At 43.0% G+C, this 19,204-nt stretch overlaps 1 pseudogene; it reads right to left on the bottom strand.

Moving 5' to 3' along the window:
* Nucleotides 1-2,475: 2,475 nt before the first annotated feature.
* On the bottom strand, nt 2,476-18,357 carry LOC118836201 (annotated as a pseudogene).
* Nucleotides 18,358-19,204: the final 847 nt, after the last annotated feature.

Here is a 19,204-nt window from a genome sequence, read left to right as displayed (position 1 = left end):
TATTCTTTCCTCCTACGCCCTCCGTTCTTCCTAATTTTGCTCTTACTTTTGAGGGTACCACCATCCTCCCAGTGACCTAGGTTCACAACCTACATGACAGCCTAGACCCTTCACCCCTTCTCAACCACCAATATTCAATCAGTTGCAAATCCTGTTGATTCTCCCTTTACATTCCTTATATACACACTGTTTTCTCCTCTGACACTGCTCCCCTGGTGGAAACCCTCATCACTTCGCATTTAGACTATTACAATAGACCTCAAGTTGGACTATGTGCCACAAGTCTCTCCCTACTCCAGTGGGTCCAAAGTCAGACATTCTCCAATACTAATCAATCTTCTGAAAGCACAGACTGGTCATTTCTTTATTCAATAAACTCCAGCGACTCCCTACTGACTATGGGATCAACTATAGAATCCTCTGATTAGCTTTTCAAGTCCTTCATCACCTGTCCTCTTCCCACCTTTCCATCTTCTTACACATTCCTTCCTCCTGGTACTCCACAGTCCGGTGACACTCTCCTTGTTATTCTTCAAACAAAACACTCCCACCCTCAGGCTCTGGGCATCTTCTCTGGCTATCTAGACTCTCTCTCTCTCTCTCTCTCTCTCTCTCTCTCTCTCTCTCTCTCTCTCTCTCTTTCTCTCTCTCTCTCACTGTCTCCCTCTGTCTCTGTCTCTCTGTATCTATCTCTCTCTGTCTCTCTCTCTCTCTGTCTCTGTCTCTGTCTCTCTCTCTGTCTGTCTCTCCCCACTCCCCCCTCACCTCTCCTCTCAAACTTTGCACATCTCTTTGTCTTCTACCTTCCTCTTCTCAGGGTTTCCCTTTAAATACCTAGTGCTATACATCTTGGGAATTTTGTGCCTTCAAAGCAGGGCCATATTTTAAATGGAAGGAGAGGCCAATGTGAGCCCACTTTCTGAGAGCCCAGATGTTCCTTGCCTAATTTGGGTCCTTGTCTTGAAACACGTGTGGATATATTCTGCCTGGTGCCTATCCAACAGATGAAACCAGCTGTGACTCAGGGTGACTGCCCTGTAGTGTTGAAAAGCCTTCAAATTTGGCACCAGAAGAAGAACTGATTACTCAGAGGAAGCTGGTCCTGAAATGAATGTGTGTACAAAAGACTCAAGTGGGCAATTTCTCAGGTTCTTTCCTGAGGGCATTTGAGGAAGGAGAAATATTGGCTGACTCCATTTCTTTTCTAAGCCTATGTGAATGAGGATTCTGATTAGGAAGTAGCCAAGATGAGTTCATGAGTGTTGTGAGAGATGCTAAGGTCCCACTGGCCATCAGAAAGAGTAGCTGAAGTCACCTAAAACCACAGTAACAGAAGGTGAGTCTGCTAAGGAGACAACCCAGCAGCCAAACAACCTCCTTGACCCAACCCAACGGTGCATTACCCCATTATCTGGGACATTGTGCCCTCCATGGATCAAGGCATCATCAGTGTCTCATCCATCAACAATTCTGGGCTCAGAAACAAAAGCAGTGAGGACTACAAATAAAAAGGGAATCCCAGAGTCAGGAGCCACTGGGTACCACTTTGTCCCCAAATTCCCCAAAACTGTGCTCAATACTTTGAGCCCACTCTCCCAGGGACATTGTGTGTTTTGTGTGTCCCTAAATTAAAGGGTGTTTGTGTGACTTCTGTCATCATTAACACTTACTAAAAGCTAACTCATATCAATTGGTTGGTTGGTTATGGGCAATTGATGAGTTTCAGGGACTGCAATGTTCAAAGCCACAACTTCTTGGGTAACCCTGGGGGGTAGGGAGTAAAGTAATATTCATTATTCTGGAAACCTAACCTTCCAGTCCAAGTGCAAGTAGACACAGAGGATGTATTACACATGTTTGCAGATGAGTAGAAAATAAAAGGGATAAAATGCATGAGTAATGTTAGAGGAGGCAGAAAATACCAAAGGTGGGGGAGGGGGCCTCTAGGGAAAGCTACATGGAGAAATTGGCCCCTGATCTGAGCACTGAAGGAAGATGAGGAATCTAAAATGTTAATATGAATTTGAGTACATTCCATGTATTTCTCCCAACCTCCCTCCTTTACAAATACTTTGGAGAGGCAAATAATTCCATAGTTCAGCATACCAACAGAAAGAGGACAAAAAGATGCTATTACACCAGGTAATATCCTATTTTATAGGTCCATCAGAATTTGACACTAGATGGTATTTTTATAACTCTAAGACTAAATGCTTTCTATAATGTTTTTTGTGGTTGTTATTGTTGCTAAATCAACATGAGTTATTGACAGTTATGTATTTCTGGATGGTACAGGCCAGATGAAAGGAAGTTGCTAAACAGTTGTGCCCTCTCCACCAGGTGCCCCAAACAGGGCAAACGTGTGTGGCAGTCCTTCTGGAACCATTTGCCTTCCTTTTCATTGGATCCCCAGACCTCTGTTTGAGGTTCATGCTTTTCACTTTTCCAAATGACCCATGTGTCTCTTCTTGCCCCTTAGTGCCAAGCTAGAGTGCTATAGAATGTAGTCTCTTTGGGTATCTCAGAGGGGGCTGTCTTCCCCTCACCCAGGATCTCTATGTTCAACTGGCAGTAGATCACTCCTTGTTGGTCTTCAGCCCCTGAATTCTGCAGGGAAAATACAAGGGTGAAGGATCAGTGAATATCACTTAGGGCTGAGAGCAAGAAGCAATAATGGGTCTATGATGAATAAGCAGGTGATGCCAGGGACCAGACCATATGCTGGGAGGTTGGGGCCAATGAGTTACTTCTGAATTATTTCCAGGAGGATGGAATGGGGATTACTCACTGAGGAGTCAATCTCTTCTTGGCCTTTTCTATATCTGGCATAGAGAAAAGGCTCTGTCAGTTCCTGAGGTCCCCAGTCATGTCCCATCCATCCCTTCCCCCTTTTCTTTCCAGAACACTTACTCATGGTCTCCTCTTTCAATACTACGTGTTTGAGGGGAGCCAGACACATTAAGGAAGGTGTTGTCAGCCGGGGATGCTATCAGACAAGCAAAGGACCAGAGTGAGAAGGTCAGTCTGGGAGCTACACTCATTATCCTTTCTTCGCCATAGTTGTTTTTTTGTTGGGTAGAGTCTAGGGTCCCATGGGGGGGGCTGTAGATAACTCGAGATTGGGGAGATGAGCCAAGTGTCCCTACCTCCTAAGTAGCTTCTCCTTGTGGGGGCCCTGGTGAGAACGATAACAGGAACAGAGATTCTATCAGGATCATAGATGGAAGGGACCTTACAGATTGATAGCACTTCATTTCACAGATTAGGAAGCTGAGACCCCAGCCCTCACCCAGCTGTTTTTTTTCCTCATGCCTTCACACCCTCCTCCCAAACTCACCAATACAGGGGTGTTGATGACAAAAAAAAGCCAATAAAAAGAGGAAGAAGAGAATGATGATACAGCCAAGGATGATGAGAGTGGTTCTTGATACTGAGGGAAGGAAAAAAACCAGTTTTCAGGCTCCATTTTTCTGAGGGAGTTATGACCCTGGAGCATGTTCTCATACTTCCACTCATTATCAACCCTCCAGAATAATTGCTAGGCTTGAAACCACAGTGCCGAGGAGACATGGCCTCCTTTCTCTGGGAGCCTTAATTCCTCCAGTAAATCTTACCTATTCTGAGAGGTATATCGACTTCACCTGGAAAACAGAATGGAAAAAAACAGAATGGGTCATAAGGAAGGGATAATATATCTCATAAGTGCACATATCCAAGGACCCAATCTGGTTCCTTATGACCATGGAATAGTAGGGAGAGTAAGTCTCTGATGTCTCCAATTCTCCTCATTTTTAATGTTAAAGTGAAGTTCTTGATTTTAATTCTGTTTTGTTGGGGAAGTGGGAGGATATCCACCTCCAGAGTTGACCTTCCTTCAGAAAAACCCCTCTTATCTTTCACTACAATCTCCAGGAGGCACTATAATCTGCCATGACTAAGCTGACAGCATCTGAGTGATGGCAGAAACTGTAATTCCCAGTGTGATTAGTAATGAAGAGAAATTTAGCCCCGGCCTAGATGGGATTGTGTGTTGTAACCAGAATGGCCTTTGTTTTCTTTGAGTGACTCCATTTATCTCAGTGAGCTTTACTAGGTGCTAAGCCCCAGGCCCAAACTCCATTAGGTGTTAATGTAATCTATGTGGATATGAACCTCCCAGGGTCCTAAGGGGAGGGGCCAACTCAAGAACCAATCACCAGAGCCTGAGCTCTGGTGATTCAGATGATGTTTAATGTCTGAAGCCCTATAAGAAGGGAGGAGAGAGCCATTGGTGTGGGGCTCCCAAGATGGTGTTGATGAGCAGGCTCCGGGCAGCTGTAGCTAAGGAGCCCTCCAGCTTATAAACCCGGATGTTGAGATTTTGTTGAACTCTGGTAACTATGTGTTGGGATTTGAATCAGACAAAGTCTGTTGATGTTTGTAATTTGTTTTCATTTTATTTTGAAATTCAGGGTGCTGGTTTTTTCCCCTGAACTAATCAAATGATATTTGAATGCTGAATTAAAAGTAAGCTTATCAACCCCTTCACCTTGCTTCCCTTGGTTAAGCAGGTCAGATGAACCTGTGGTGTTGGCAGCTTTCTGGGTGCTGGCTGTGGGTGGATCTTATACCCCCACAGAAGCTGCTAGCCAGATTGTTAAAACAAATGGCATAGTTGGCAGGATCTGGCTTTAACAAGGAAGCATGGCGTGTTAGGGTACTGGGTTGGTTGAATGTTTCCCAGTTTTTGGATTGCTCTTTGTACTTGGAGTGGCTATGGTTCTGTGCAGCCTCAGGAGCAACAAAGTCCTGAAGGAAAACAGGCCGGTGGAAGTGCTGGGCATGGTTTCCCAGGGGCCCAGAGCAGGAGATAATCCCTTCTTCCCAGGGCTTAAGCTGATAAGCCTGGCCCCGGAGGACTGTGCTGAAAGGGTGAATGTCTTGAGATTATATTATATATGGAGTTTTGAAACAGGAGTAGAAAATGGCCTTGGAGACTTGGAGAATGGCCTTCCTACAGATTTGGCAGGAGGGGCTGGTGAGGAGAAAGAAGAAGCAGACAGCGGCTACCAAAATATTGATCCAAGAGACTGCCTGCATGAGAACTTTGGAAAGGTGAGAGCAGTGAGCTGCTTTCCAGCTGACTTTGGTGAGGTGAGCACAAAGATGGGGAACCACCTACATCAGGATTCCAGAAGAAGCCAGGTGAGGCCAGCTGGAGTTGGAACCCAGGACCCTGAAGTCCAGCCCTGGGGCAAGATGGAAACTTTGCAGCAAGGCACTGAGTCTGCCTTTTTGGTCCCTTCAGCTTGGGCTGCTTGGGATCCAGGAGGAAGGCATGGATTTGTTTTTGTTGGGTTAGGGGAAGTGCCTTGGACCCCCAGGGACCCCACCCTGTTGGCTTTATTGCCCAGCGGACCCTTGGGACTTGGAACCGGGGACTGGAACTTAATGGGGAGAACAGACCCTAAAAGAACTTTGTTTGGACTCTTTCTTTGAAATTGGGACTTTGGGTGCTGCTTGGAAGCCTGCAACAGCAGTTTGGGGAGGAGATATCCTGAAGAGAACTTTATTTGTTTGTCTGTTTGCTTTAGGACTTTACTAACTAAAGCATGCCCATGCCTCAGGGTACTGCGAAAAAGCCATGGCAGTGTGCTGCTGAAGAAGCACTTTATTTGGACGCTTTATGAGCTTAAGAGATTAACTTGCTTTGACCTAGGGGTGGACGTTTGAATAGTTAACAATTATTTTGGGAACGATTGATTGAAGAAATTATCTTTCTGGGACCTAGGGGTGGGTCACATTTGAATTGTAAACCAACATTTGGGAATGTCACTGAATGACATGTTTTGCTTCATTATGAATGATATGTTTTAGTTTCCTTTGTAATTGGATCACAATGTATGTTCTAGGATACATGGCTGATTAGATTATGTATCCTATAACAAGGGGTGGGGTGTAACCAGAATGGCCTTTGTTTTCTTTGAGTGACTCCATTTATCTCAGTGAGCTATACTAGGTGCTAAGCCCCAGGCCCAAGCCCCATTAGATGTTAACGTAATCCATGTGGATGTGAACCTCCCAGGGTCCTAAGGGGAGGGGTCAACTCAAGAACCAATCACCAGAGCTCTGGTGATTCAGATGATGTTTAATGTCTGAAGCCCTATAAGAAGGGAGGGCAGAGCCATTTGTGTGGGGCTCCCAAGATGGTGTTGATGAGCAGGCTCCGGGCAGCTGTAGCTAAGGAGCCCTCCAGCTTGTAAACCCGGATGTTGAAACTTTGTTGAACTCTGGTAACTATGTGTTGGGATTTGAAGGATGTTGAAACTTTGTTGAACTCTGGTAACTATGTGTTGGGATTTGAATCAGACAAAGTCTGTTGATGTTTGTAATTTGTTTTCATTTTATTTTGAAGTTCAGGGTGCTGGATTTTTCCCCTGAACTAACTGAATGATATTTGAATGCTGAATTAAAAGTAAGCTTGTCAACCCCTTCACCTTGCTTCCCTTGGTTAAGCAGGTCAGATGAACCTGTGGTGTTGGCAGCTTTCTGGGTGCTGGCTGTGGGTGGATCTTATACCCCCACAGAAGCTGCTAGCCAGATTGTTAAAACATGTGTCCACACTGGTTTCTCATCTCCTTCCTTATACAAGGCAAACTTCATACCCTAAGATCATCCCTGATATAGGACGGTCACATTCCCACCCGGGGCCATGACTCTGTGTGGCCAGGCTGGGAGGGTGTGGTGTCGAGTAGCATGTCTGGAAGTTGAACCAAAAAAAACAGTAATAATAGTATTTTCGAAAGGCTGTTGTTCCCTATTGTCCCCCCTGGAGGAGTAAAGCATGACTATCCCAGAGAAGTGATGGATACCTCTACCTTTTGCCACCATCTTTGATGTCTTTGTCCTGTCATGAGCCTCACCACAGAGGGGACATATGAAGAAGCTTCCATCCTCACTTTGCCTCTCTGAGAATAAAAAATCTTCCTTCTGTCTCCAGTTCCCTAGATCATGGGGCATTGCCCTTTCAAGCTTTTCCTCTACCACCATCACTCTGCCATCTCTTCCAGTCAGATACATGCTATTCAAAATGATTACCAAATTCAGAGCAGGGTAATTGTTCTCTACCAAACCCCAGAACCTTCCTAGCCAAAGCAAGAAGATACCCTGAGGAGGAAATAGGAGGAAGCATGTGCCAAGGAAGACAAACCACAACTGCCATCACCTTAACCAACATCTCCCCTGGGAGACAACCCAGGACACTGAACCCTAGAGCCTTGGGAATAGAAAAACATCAGATCAGTTTCTAGTTCAACCCCCAAAGACATGGTTGAGGGAAGAAAATCATTGTGAATAATACCTTCCTCCTCAACATAGGCAGAAACTGATGACCAGTTATCACCAACAGGCAGGTGGGTATGGCAGCCCTAGAGTGGTGTCAGCCCCAGCTCTCACAGCTCTATCCATTGTACCATCTTGTTGTTGTGTCTAACTTTTATGACCCCATTTCAGATTTTCTTGGCAAAAAACAAATACTTTATAGAGCTTTAAGGTGTGTAAAGTAGTTTGCAAATATTATCCTCACAACTCTGGAAGGGAACTGTTAAGTTATGGAGGTTAAGTGACTTGCCCAGAGTCACACAGCTAGTGTCCTAGGCAGGCTTGAACCCAGGTCTTCAAGACTCCAAGTCCAGCACTCTATTTTCTATGCCAACTGGCCTTCTTCTACTCAGGGATTTCTTCAGAACTTAGTTTATCTTAAAAGCAGCCCAGAGAGACTATATTTTGGGACAGGGAAAGGAAACTTTTTCCGTAATAGAAAAATACTAATTCTGAAGAACATATTAGGTCTACATCCCAAAGAGATCAAAGAAAAGGTAAAAGGATCTATATATATAAAAATATATATTGCAGCTCTTTTTGTGGTGTCAAAGAGTTAGAAATTGAGGGGATGCCCATCAAGTGGGAGTGGCTGAACAAGTTGGAATATATGATTGCGATTCAATGTTATTGTGCTATAGGAAATGATGAGGTGGATGGTTTCAAAAAAAAACCTGGGAAGACTGTAATGGAAAGCAAAGCGAGTAGATCCTTGTACACACTTAACTGCAATATTGTAATGATGATCAACTGTGAAAGACTTAGCTGCACTGATTAAGACAATGATCCAAAGACAATTCAGAATGACTCATGGTGAAAATTTTTGTCCACCTCCAAAGAAAGAACAGATAAACTCTGAGTACATAAAGTATCACTTTACTTTTCTTATGTTTTTTGTGAAATGGTGTAGCAACAATTTTTCTAGCCGCTACTGTGGCTGTGTAAAGCCAACACCAACCAGCACAGAGAAGGCTGCTAACACAGGTTCTTTGATCTGCTTTACTGAGGAAAGCAATGTTAAAGGGCTAACAATATTACTTTAATCCAACTTAAAAACATCATTCAGTTAGTTCAGGAGGAAAAGCCAGCAACCTGAGCTTCAGAACAAATACAAACAAATTACTAACATACACAATATAAACAGACCAAATCACAATTCATAGTTACCAGGAAAGCATCAACATCTGGGTTTATAAGCCAGGGGAGCTCTTAAAACGGCTGCTCAGAGTCACATGCCACTCTTCCATTGACTGAGACCCCCAAGGGAAGACACCAACATCTTGAGTTTATATATTCTGTTCAGGGTCAAAGGGCATCACAACATGCAACTCACACATGTGACCTAAAAGCATCACAAACGTGTGACTTAAGCGCACGTGGTCTAGGCTTTCCCTTGAGGCAAGGAGGTAATCAAAGACTCTTCATTTAATGAAAGAAACAAAGGCCAGACTCTTCAAGGGCACTTGATTAAATGAGTGCTAAAAGAGAAACCAGTAAAAGAAAGTCCCATCTTAATTACCAATACACATGGTTAACATGGAAATATGTTGAGACAATTCTGGGAAGATGGTGGAGTAGTTTGGAAATTCCAAGCTCTCCAGATTTCTCCCACAAATAAGATAAAATAGAACATAGAGTGGTAAAAATAAATAAGAGAAGGGGCAGAACAGGGGTCCTCCTGGGACAGAGAAGATCTGAAGAAAATCTCAGGATAAGGTTTGGTCCCTGTGAAGAGTAAACACTTCCAGACTAGGTCTGCTTAAACAACAGGCAGCAAGCCCTGGGGTTAGGTGGGTTAGGCTGCCTTGGCCCCAGCCACAGAAACTTTTACCCCTGGGACAATGAGGGAAGTTTGATACCTGAGCCAGAGAAGATTGAGGGAACCTCTGCTGACAAGGAACACCAGACCCAGCTGTGCTGTGGAGACATGGCCCTGGGCAAGAAGGAACCAGCACGTACCTGGTGAGTGTAGAAGCAGTGGGACAGGGATGCTGCTGGCTTTGGGGACTTACAGGAGACTGGAGGTCTTGGTTTCTGCTCCAAGCCACAGGGGAGAACTGAAGGGGGATCTGAGGCCAGAGGCACCATTCCCTATATCCCAGGACTAGAAATGATTACAGAAACTAAGTTTCTATAAATCAAAAAAGCAAAGGTGAGAGAAAGAATCCAACCATAGGCAGTTACTATGGGAATAGTTAAGATCAGAGTTCATCTTCAGAGGAGGATACTGAAGCAAAGAAATCCTCTTCTACCCCAAAGAATAATATCAAATGATCACCTGCCCAATAAGAATCACATAAGAACATTAAAAAGACTTTAAAAATCAAATAACAGACATTGGGGAAAAACTAAAAAAAATAAGAACAATCCAAGAAAAGCATGGAGATTATGAAAGGAAAGTTAACCACTTAGAAAAGGAGATCAGGAATCTTAAGGAAGAAAAGGACTCCTTGAAAATCAGAACATGGCAAGAGGAAACCAGTGAAGTTATAAGAGACCAAGAAATATGAAACCAAAATATAAAGAACAAAAAAAGAGAATGTGAAACATCTCATAAGACAAACAACTGATCTAGAGAAGAGATCAAGAAGAGAAAACATAAGAATAATCAGACTACCTGAAAGCTATGATCAAAAAAAAAAGAATCTTGATGCAATAATACAAGGAGTAAGTAAAGAAAATAGTCCTAAAGCATTACAGCAAGAGGGGAAAGTAGAAATAGAAAAAATCCACCAATCACCACCTGAAAGAGATGCTCTGAGGAAAACCCAAAGAAATATATCATAGTCAAATTCAGAAACCCCCAGCTCAAGGGTAAAATATGAGCAGCAAAAAAAATTTACATATGGTGGTGCCACAATTGGAATTACACAAGAGCTAGCAGTGGTGACGCTAAAAGACTGCAGGTCTTGGAATACTTGGAATATATCAAGAGCAAAAGAACTGGGCTTCTGGCAAACAGTATCAAACCAGCAAAGCTAAGCGTAATCTTCAATGAACTGTCAGACTTTCAGGATTTTGTTTAAAAAAACTAAACTTAATAGAACATTTAACATACAAGAGCCAAGAGAAATTTAAGGTACGTACCAAGTTACTAATGTACTGATTACAAGGGACTCAATAAGGACAGACTGTTTACCTTTTGTGTATGTAAAATGTATTCTAAGATTGTTATTAGTAATTAGGTAGTTCATAAGAAAGTATGATATGATTTTAAAAAGTAAAACCATTTAGGAACAGCTTAAAAAGAGTATCTCATACAGATGAGGTGGGAAAGGAAGGACTGACATGGGAATTAGATTGGTAAGGAGAGCTGTTAGTTCAGGAAACCTACTTTCGTTGGAAATGGGTTCAAGAGGGAACAATACATATACATCTAGAAGAGTATATAAGTCTTCTAAATTCAGAAAGAAATAAAAAGCTAAGGGAATAGGGAGGGGGAAGAGGATAAGGGAGGGATCTCCGGAGGAGAGGGAATGGGAATAGGTTAAAGGGGGATATAGAAGGGTGTTTAGACTAATGTGAATGAGAGAATAAATGATCGATCCTGGAGGGAGGGGGAGGTTAAATAATAGGAGGGCAAGGGACTGGATAGAAGTAAAGTAGAGGAGTTGGGGGATAGGAAATAAGAGATCCTCAAAAACATAAAATAAAGATCAGGAGTAGAATTTGTTGGAGAGAAAGGAGCAGGGTGGGTAATTGTGATCTCAGACAAAGTTAAGGCTAAAATAGATGTAATCAAAGAGAAAAGTAGGGAAACCACATTATAAGTCAGCCATATTTATCAACATAGGTTTGGAATATTTAAAACAACTACTAGATGGTATAAGGTGAGAATATTGCTGTGATGTAAGGAATGATGAGTTGGTGCACTTAGAAAAATATGGAAAGACTTGGACTTATGAAGAAAGAGGTTATCCAACCTCAGAGAAACAGAGGATAAATATGTTACAGTCTTACATAGAAACATATGAATATATGTGGCTCCATATGACTGTGATTATCAATAACTAAGGATATGTGTAAGTATAGGTATGTACAGGTACATGTGTGTATATGTATATACGTGTATCTTTGTGTGTACATCTATATATGTATGTGTAAATATGTGTGTATACATATACACATACCATATATACACCTATATATATACATACCATGTATGAATACATACACATATATAACCATGCTTAGCTTTCTGGGGGAGGGGGAAAGCAAAGTAAAAAGTGCACAGCAGAGAACAAAAGAAAACTGACAAGAAAGTAAAGAGGGACAGCTCCTGACACAATGTGCAGTATTTATCATACAGGCTTTCTTGAAATCAAAATTTATTGCTGTACATTTTGAGTCTTCTCTCACGTTCTGCTATGCACATGGCAAAGTTTTTTTTTCTTTTCTTATTTTGTATTATTTTAGTTTTATTGTTTCTTTTTCTTTTCTTATTTTGTACTTAAGTTAAAAATGTTAAAATTTACAAATTAAAAAATATGGAAATATGTTTTGCATGATTTCACATGCATAATGAGTATCATATTGTTTGCCTTCTCAGTGGGTGGGGGAGGAGCTGGATGGAGGAAGAGAAATTTTTAAAAGGTTAAAAATAAATAGTAATTTTTACTTTAAAAAATAAAATCAATTATCATCATCATTTAAAAAAAAGAATTAATTGTCCTCAGCTCCAGTGAGAATGCTTGGCTTTGTATTGTTGATGGTCATTGTGCCTACTTGCCTCTGGGGAAGCCTCCTAAAAAGAAGGCCCCTCCCAGCTTTTAGGCAGTTGGGTTTGAGTAACTTGGTGTTGAATGGTTTTTTGGTAAAGACCATGCATCTGAGCCAACAGACTTCAACCTTTCATTGTATATGGACCTAGCTAACCTTCACAGGGTGGCATGAGGGACTCTGTAAGAGCATGCACCTCAAGGCTGACCTTTGGGATTTTAGGATTGTCTCACAACTATGCAGAAGAAAATCACTGAGTTTTGTTTTCTTGTTTGTTTGCTTTGGAATTTGGAGTCTGAAAGAGCAACCACAGTTTTGCTACATGGATCTTGTATCTTTGCTGGCACTTGAAAAGATGATGCTAACCTCTCCCCAAGAGCCCAGAGGCCTTTCTGGAATTGAGGATGTGGACAAATATGTCAATTTCATCCCAATTTGATTAGCTGAGGACAGACAGAGGTGCTGCATCAGTTGAATGTTTCTGCTTTCACCTCCCAACAGTGAACTATGATAGGATTGATCCGGCCCTTCCAGTGAAGGTACACTGAAGAACACAGAACTCAGGCCGCAGGAGCTTACCCAACCACAGTGGCAATGGCTGCCATCAGAGAGGCGTCTCTGGTTTAGTTACTGTGTGACAAGAGGGCAAAGTGAGCATCTGGCAGAACAACCCACAACTCTTCCTGAACACAGGAGGACAGTGGCATCTCAAAGCCCCAGCATCCTTCTACAGAGAGCGCCAGAGTGGGACCTGCCATTCTAAGAAAGGGATATTCGAGATAAGGGTCTTTCCCCATCCCTGAAGGGATGAGAGTCAAGACCTGCTTAAGGAAGTATCAGATCTCGATTAGAGTGCCAGACTTCCCTTTGATTATTTCAGGTCATCTGTGCCTAGCTTGAAAGGAGTGGTCCAGAGTGCTTTCAGGAAATTGATTCTCTAGGAGTGTTCCTGAAAGACTAGACATTAGTCTTTTAAAAGAAGTAACCATAAAGCGTTTGTGTTTTCTCATATTGTGATAGTTCCTTGTTCATTATTCCTATAAATGTTTCTTTAAAATGTTTTCTGTTAGAGACATGCCAAAAGGCATGAAAGGGGTTTTGCCAATTTGGGCATTTCTCTCTTTAAACTAGAATGATGAATTGATTTAAAAATTAATTCTGGGGGCAGCTAGGTGGCGCAGTCAGTAGAGCACTGGCCCTGGAGTCAGGAGGACCTGAGTTCAAATCCGGCCTCAGACACTTGACACATGTACTAGCTGTGTGACCTTGGGCAAGTCACTTAACCCCAATTGCCCTGCCCCCAAAAAAAATTATTTCTGGCAGACTTGTGCCTAAATTGAAGAGTTTATTAAATATATTTTTAACTTGTCATGCCATTGGCCATAGGTGTCTTCCAAAACTCTGTGCTCTTCTCTCTTCTCTCTGTTTCAACATCTCATTTGGCAATGCCATTGATTCCCAAAGATTCGATTATTAGCTCTATGCAAAGAGTTACTAGGCCTATTTTTTCCAGCCCTGGTCAATCTTTCCTAAACTATGATTCCATATCACCAGCTATCTTGGTAGCTAGGGGATTGGGTGGTTAGAATGCTGCACTTGGAGTCAGAAGATGAGTTCAAATCCTGCCTTGAACACATACTAGCTATGAGACTCTGGGCAAGTCACTTAACCTGCAGACTTCAGTTTCCTCTTCTGTAAAATATGGAGAATAATAACCCCTATCTCCCAGAGTTGTCATGAGGATCAAATGAAATAATTCCTAAGGCATTTTGTAAACCTGAAGGCGCTATAGAAATGGTGTGATTGTTCTGCGCACTGTGCCAAGAACTGAGATACCAAAAACAAAATAAAAAAATGAAGTGAGCAGGGTTTTCACTGGGCCACTCATTGTGCAGAACATGGTAAACGCTAAATAAATGCTCACTGACTGGTTGATGTACTGAGGTGCCCTCTCCCCATATCCTCACTCTTCTCCTTGGGAGGCCCTAGCACAGTGGTTCCTTAACTGAGGTCCTTGAACCTGTGGGGTTTTTTAATATTTTGATAATTGTATCACAATATATTTGGTTTCCTTTGAAATCCTGTATTACATTTTATGCATTTAAAAACATTATTCTGGGACAAGATCCACAGGTTTCATTAGCCTGCCAAAGAGGCCCATGACAGCAGTAAGGAGAAGGGTCACCATCCAAGAGCTAGTGCTGATCCTGTCCAAGACACTCAAGACACTACTTCTACCTGTCAGTCCCCTGTCTGACACAATGGAGCCAGATCCCTTTCCTCACCTGTCCCAGAGATCTGCACAGCAATGCTGGCCTCTGACTCTCTTTGTGGCTCCAGAGATCAAAGTACTTGCAGCTATAGCTCACAAGATCCTGGGTTGAGGCAGCTAAGGGGGCTTGGAGTCAGGAGGACCTGAGTTCAAATCTGGCCTCAGACACTTGACACTTACTAGCTGTGGGACCCTGGGGAAGTCACTTAACCCCAATTGCTTCACCTAAAAAAAAAAGATTTCTTAACTTGTCTCAAACAGTAGGCTGCAAGTAGAATCTTATTCTATAAGTCTCTGAGTTCCCCTCCTTGAGCAGTAGGTATGTTTGTATCTAGGGAGTTAAACTGTTATCTGAGTGCTTGCACTTGAGGGTCACATTGTCCCCTGGGCCAAGATAAAGTATTTTTGAACTGAAAGGTTGGGCTTGGGGAGAGATCCTGGATGAGAAAGGACATTGGACTAGAAGTTGGAACACGGGTTCAGATCCCAGCTCTGTAACTGTCTGAGTGACCATGGACAAATTCCATTTCTTTAATTCCCAATTTTGTCATCCATACAATGAGAGAACCTAACCTAAAAATCTCAGGTCCCCTTTCCAATATCCAAATCTAAAAGGGAAATCTTCATAGAAAAAGCCCAACCCACACCTTCCTTTCCCCTAGCTTTCATGACTCAGAGTGGAGAAAATTCATCTAGGTCCCCATTTCCTTTTAATCCTTGTCAACCACAGAAAGGATCAATGCCTAAGCTAAGTCCTTGGTTCAGAACGTGATCAAGAAGTCACAAGTCACAAGTTCTAGATCAATCTGTGACACTTACTTCTTTCATGGTCTAAACAAAGCCTCTTGCCTTTGTGACACTCAATTTCTCCATCTGTAACAAAAGACTCCAAGATTTCAAACATGGATAGTTGGAAGGATGGTAGTGTTCCTAATAGAAATAGGAAAGTTAGGAATGGAGTTTTTTCTCTCTGAGGGAGGAGAGTTCAGTCTTGGAGCTCACCAGTTTTGAGATGACTAGAGTGGTTTGTTGTCCTTCATTCTCAAAGACCAAAATGGCATCGCTATCTTGGGGTCAAAGTATTATGTGTCTGACTGTGGCTGATCAGACCAGTGTGAGCTCAGAAGGTTCAACCACAGGTCAGGCACAAATAGTTCATATGAACATGTGGATTGGAGATGTCCTCTCACCTTGCACCTCTCACATTTCTTGATGGCTGTAGCATATATAGTTCAAAAGGTCAAACATTAAGAAATGATACAGCTGTGTATTGACCTGAAGTCATCTGAGTAGAGAAGATGATTTAATCAAAAGAGATGACGAAATGGCTGTGTGAGTACATAGAGCAAAGATAAGAGGACCAGTGATGGAGGGGTGAGGAATATATGCATTTGAGGTCATGATATTAATGATGATCCAATGAAGGAGACTGAGAAGAAGCAACCAAGTAGAAGAGCAGTCACCAAAACCTAGGGTGGAGATAACATTAAGGAGGAAAAGATATTCATCAGTGTCAAAAACTGTAGAGCGTCCAAGAAGGATGAGGAATGAGAAAAGTCCATCAGATTCGGTACTTAACGGGAAACCAGTCATTTTAGAGAGAGCAGTTTTGAGTGAGGAGGTCCAACGTCAGATTGAAAAGTGAGAAGTGAGAGGAAACTGAAGTGAGAAGCATAAACAACCTTTGATATGAATTTAGCTGTGACCTGGAGGAGAGAAAAAAGATCATTAAGTCAAAGGAACATTTTTGTTCATTTTCTTTTCAGGAGGGTGTTATTTTTGTTTTTAGGCAGCAGGGAAGGAGCAAAGTGGTAGGGAAGAGATTGAAGGTTGGAAGATGGGGAAGAGGATGATCGGGAAGGTGGATTTCTCAGAGAAGATGGGATGGATTGTCCAATATGAGCAGAAGTGCCCATAGAAGGAAAGAAAGTCTCTCCAAATGGGCACAAAAATTGGTTGGGAAAAGAGCATTAAAGGTAGAGGCCAAAGGAAATGACTTCCAAGATTACTGCTATGTGGTGCCTTGGAAAAGACACTGGACTTGTAGGGAGATCTCATCAGTTCAAATCTAAGACTTCCACTTATGATCAGTGTGGCCACTTAAGCCTCTGGGTCTTTTCATCTTCATCTTTAAAATGAAAGGTTAGACAAGCAGAGCCAAGAGGTCCACTCTATGCTCTAAATCTATGCTCTCCTCATGTTGTATAGTTGGGGGAATTCATGGCACCCTTGTTTTCCTTGCCTGAAAAATAAGAGGATTGAACTAGGTCAATGTATCAATCCATCAACAAACATTTATTAAAAACCTACCAGGGCAGTAAGCATTTATTAAACACCTACCAGGTGCCAGGTACTGGTTAGGTACTAGGACTACAAAGACAAAAGCATAATATTCTTTGCCCTCAAGGGACTTACATGCTAGCAAGGCAGCCTAGAGGCACATACATAAGTCTATGTAAAACAAATGAAAAGAATAAAAACTAAACTTGGAAGGCAATGTATGGGGGGAGGGGTACAGAATGTGGTCCTCCAGTTGAATCTTGCAGAAAATAGGCATTCCAGAAGGCAGAGACATGGAGGGTAGCCAGTACAAAGTCATGGAGGTGGGAAATAGAGTATCATGTGTGAGAAAATAGCAAGAGAATTTCTATTTGGTGGGGCCACTGGAGATTTTTGAGTGGGTAGGAATTACATCGGATCATTTATTTATACCAGGAAGGAACATCAGAAGTTATTTCACCCAACCCCCTCATTTTACAGCTGAGGAAATGGTCTGAAATGGGTGTGATGGGCCCCAGGTCATAGAACTAGTAGGTGTCTAAAGCGCAACTGAGCCTAGATCATTCTGACTCCAAGTCCAGCATTTGAGCCACGTGGAGAAAGGATCTTATTTTTCAGGCAAGGAACATGAACATAGAGGATTAAAGAGCAGAAGAGACTTCTTGGGCCTCAGTGGGACAAAGGATCCAGGTGAGCTGGAGGACATGGGGGTGTTATCCCAGGATGGGGCAAGGTGGCACCATGCCAACACTGCAGCTTCGCAGTGCGGCCCCTGGGGATTAGCTCCCAAGACCACCCTTCTTCCTCCCATGCCTCTGGTGTTTTATCTCAATCCCTTCTTCCCTGGCATCCCTAGCTTCCATGCCATACCCTACATACCATTCAGGGGCATTGGGAGAAACACACTGTGCCAAGCTTAAAGCACCACGCGAATGAGGTTTTATTGTAACACTCTTGGTATTAGCAGTATCATTAGCTTCAGGGTTCACTGAACCGTTATTAGGTGGTCCTCTCATCATCATACCAGCTCCCATACTCCTGAAAGGAAACTCATTCTCTAGCCTGGATATAATTATCTTGTCTATAAATTTTTCGATGAGATATTGAATCCCATATTGCTGGAGCCTTTGGCACCTGAGGATGCCCACATTTGTGCCCAGGAAGTCCACAGACCTGTTCACAGCACAGAGAGAGCATCTATGGGAAGGCACTATAGCCTGGGACCCTGGGCAGGTCCTCCCTCACTCTCATTGCCTGGCTCCTGCAGCCTTTACCCTCATGTTCCTCTGGGAGTGACCCATGCCAGCTCAATACAGGCACCCCCTCAATCCTCACTTTTCTGGAGTGATGATGACCCCTGAAGTGACTGTCTATACTAACACAGGAGGAGGGGATGGGAGTGTTTGGGGGAAAGGACTCACCCTCCTGTGCTTGGATCCTCTGGCTCAGACATAGCACTATCAAAGAGACAATCATGTGAGACAAGTCCCAAAATGTCACTCACCATCTCACCCCACATCTTATGGATACCTGGGTTCTACTTTTCTGGGATGCCAGAAATTTTTACATAAATGGCACTCAAAAGTATGAACACCCTGCTCTTTCCCCCACAACTCACTGTCCATGGGCTTTCTTGGAATCATCCCATTGTCCCCCACTTCCTCCATCTCTATCCCTGGCCCCTTGCACTCACCGAGACAAAGTAAGGAGGAGAGTCTGGAGGCCATGGTGCAGCTCAAGCCCTGTCTGCAGTTGAATGACCTCAGTGGTCCAGCAGGAAGGAGGAGGGACCAGGGCTGAGGCTTGGGTCCAGGATGTGGGGGGCAGGGGCTTCTGTCTCCACTCCCTAAAACCAGCTCCAACAATTTCCACTCTGAAATCGGTGAAATAGGGAACATGTCTCTCATACAGCTTCCTCTTCAGCCTTTCCTGATCCCCAAAGTGGCATCCACACCTATTTGCCATTGTTTTCCATCCTTCATTCTTCCACACTTCACCCCACCCTCAGATTTTCTCAGGCCCCCTCTTAGGTATCATGGGGGTTGGTGAATTTTGAGGCAGAATACCTGATTGAAATCCTGATCCTGAGATGGTCAGACTCGACCTTCTCATCACCCATAAGTCACCCACATGCATATTCATGAGCTCTGAAATTGCTCTCTCTGATCATAATCTGTTGTCATTACAGCTCTCCTTCTGCCTTCCACCCTCAAATGCTGTTCTTTGTCCACACTGTGACCTCTAGTCCCTCAGATCCTCAGTTCTTTCCAAAGCCATTGCCCCTTCACTGACTATCGTCTGTCTCCCTCCTCACCTTGATCCCTTGATGAACCACCTCAACTATATACTGTCCTCTTCTCGCAAGTCCCTTGTCCCTTATGTTTGACCATACGTGTTTGTAACAACAGTTTCATTTTTTCTTTCTTTCTCAGTTGGGGGATGGAATAGAGTAGAAGGGGCAGAGAAGGCAATTTTTGCTGACTGAAAAAAATAAAACAATAAAATAATTATGAGTGGTTTGGAGCATATTTTAATATGGCTGTTGATAAATTGAATTTCTTCCTTCAAAAATTG

This window comes from Trichosurus vulpecula, chromosome 2 (assembly GCF_011100635.1).
Source record: "Trichosurus vulpecula isolate mTriVul1 chromosome 2, mTriVul1.pri, whole genome shotgun sequence".
NCBI lineage: Eukaryota > Metazoa > Chordata > Mammalia > Diprotodontia > Phalangeridae > Trichosurus > Trichosurus vulpecula.
Note: the sequence above shows the minus strand (reverse complement) of the source record. Positions and strands in the feature narration are given on the sequence as shown.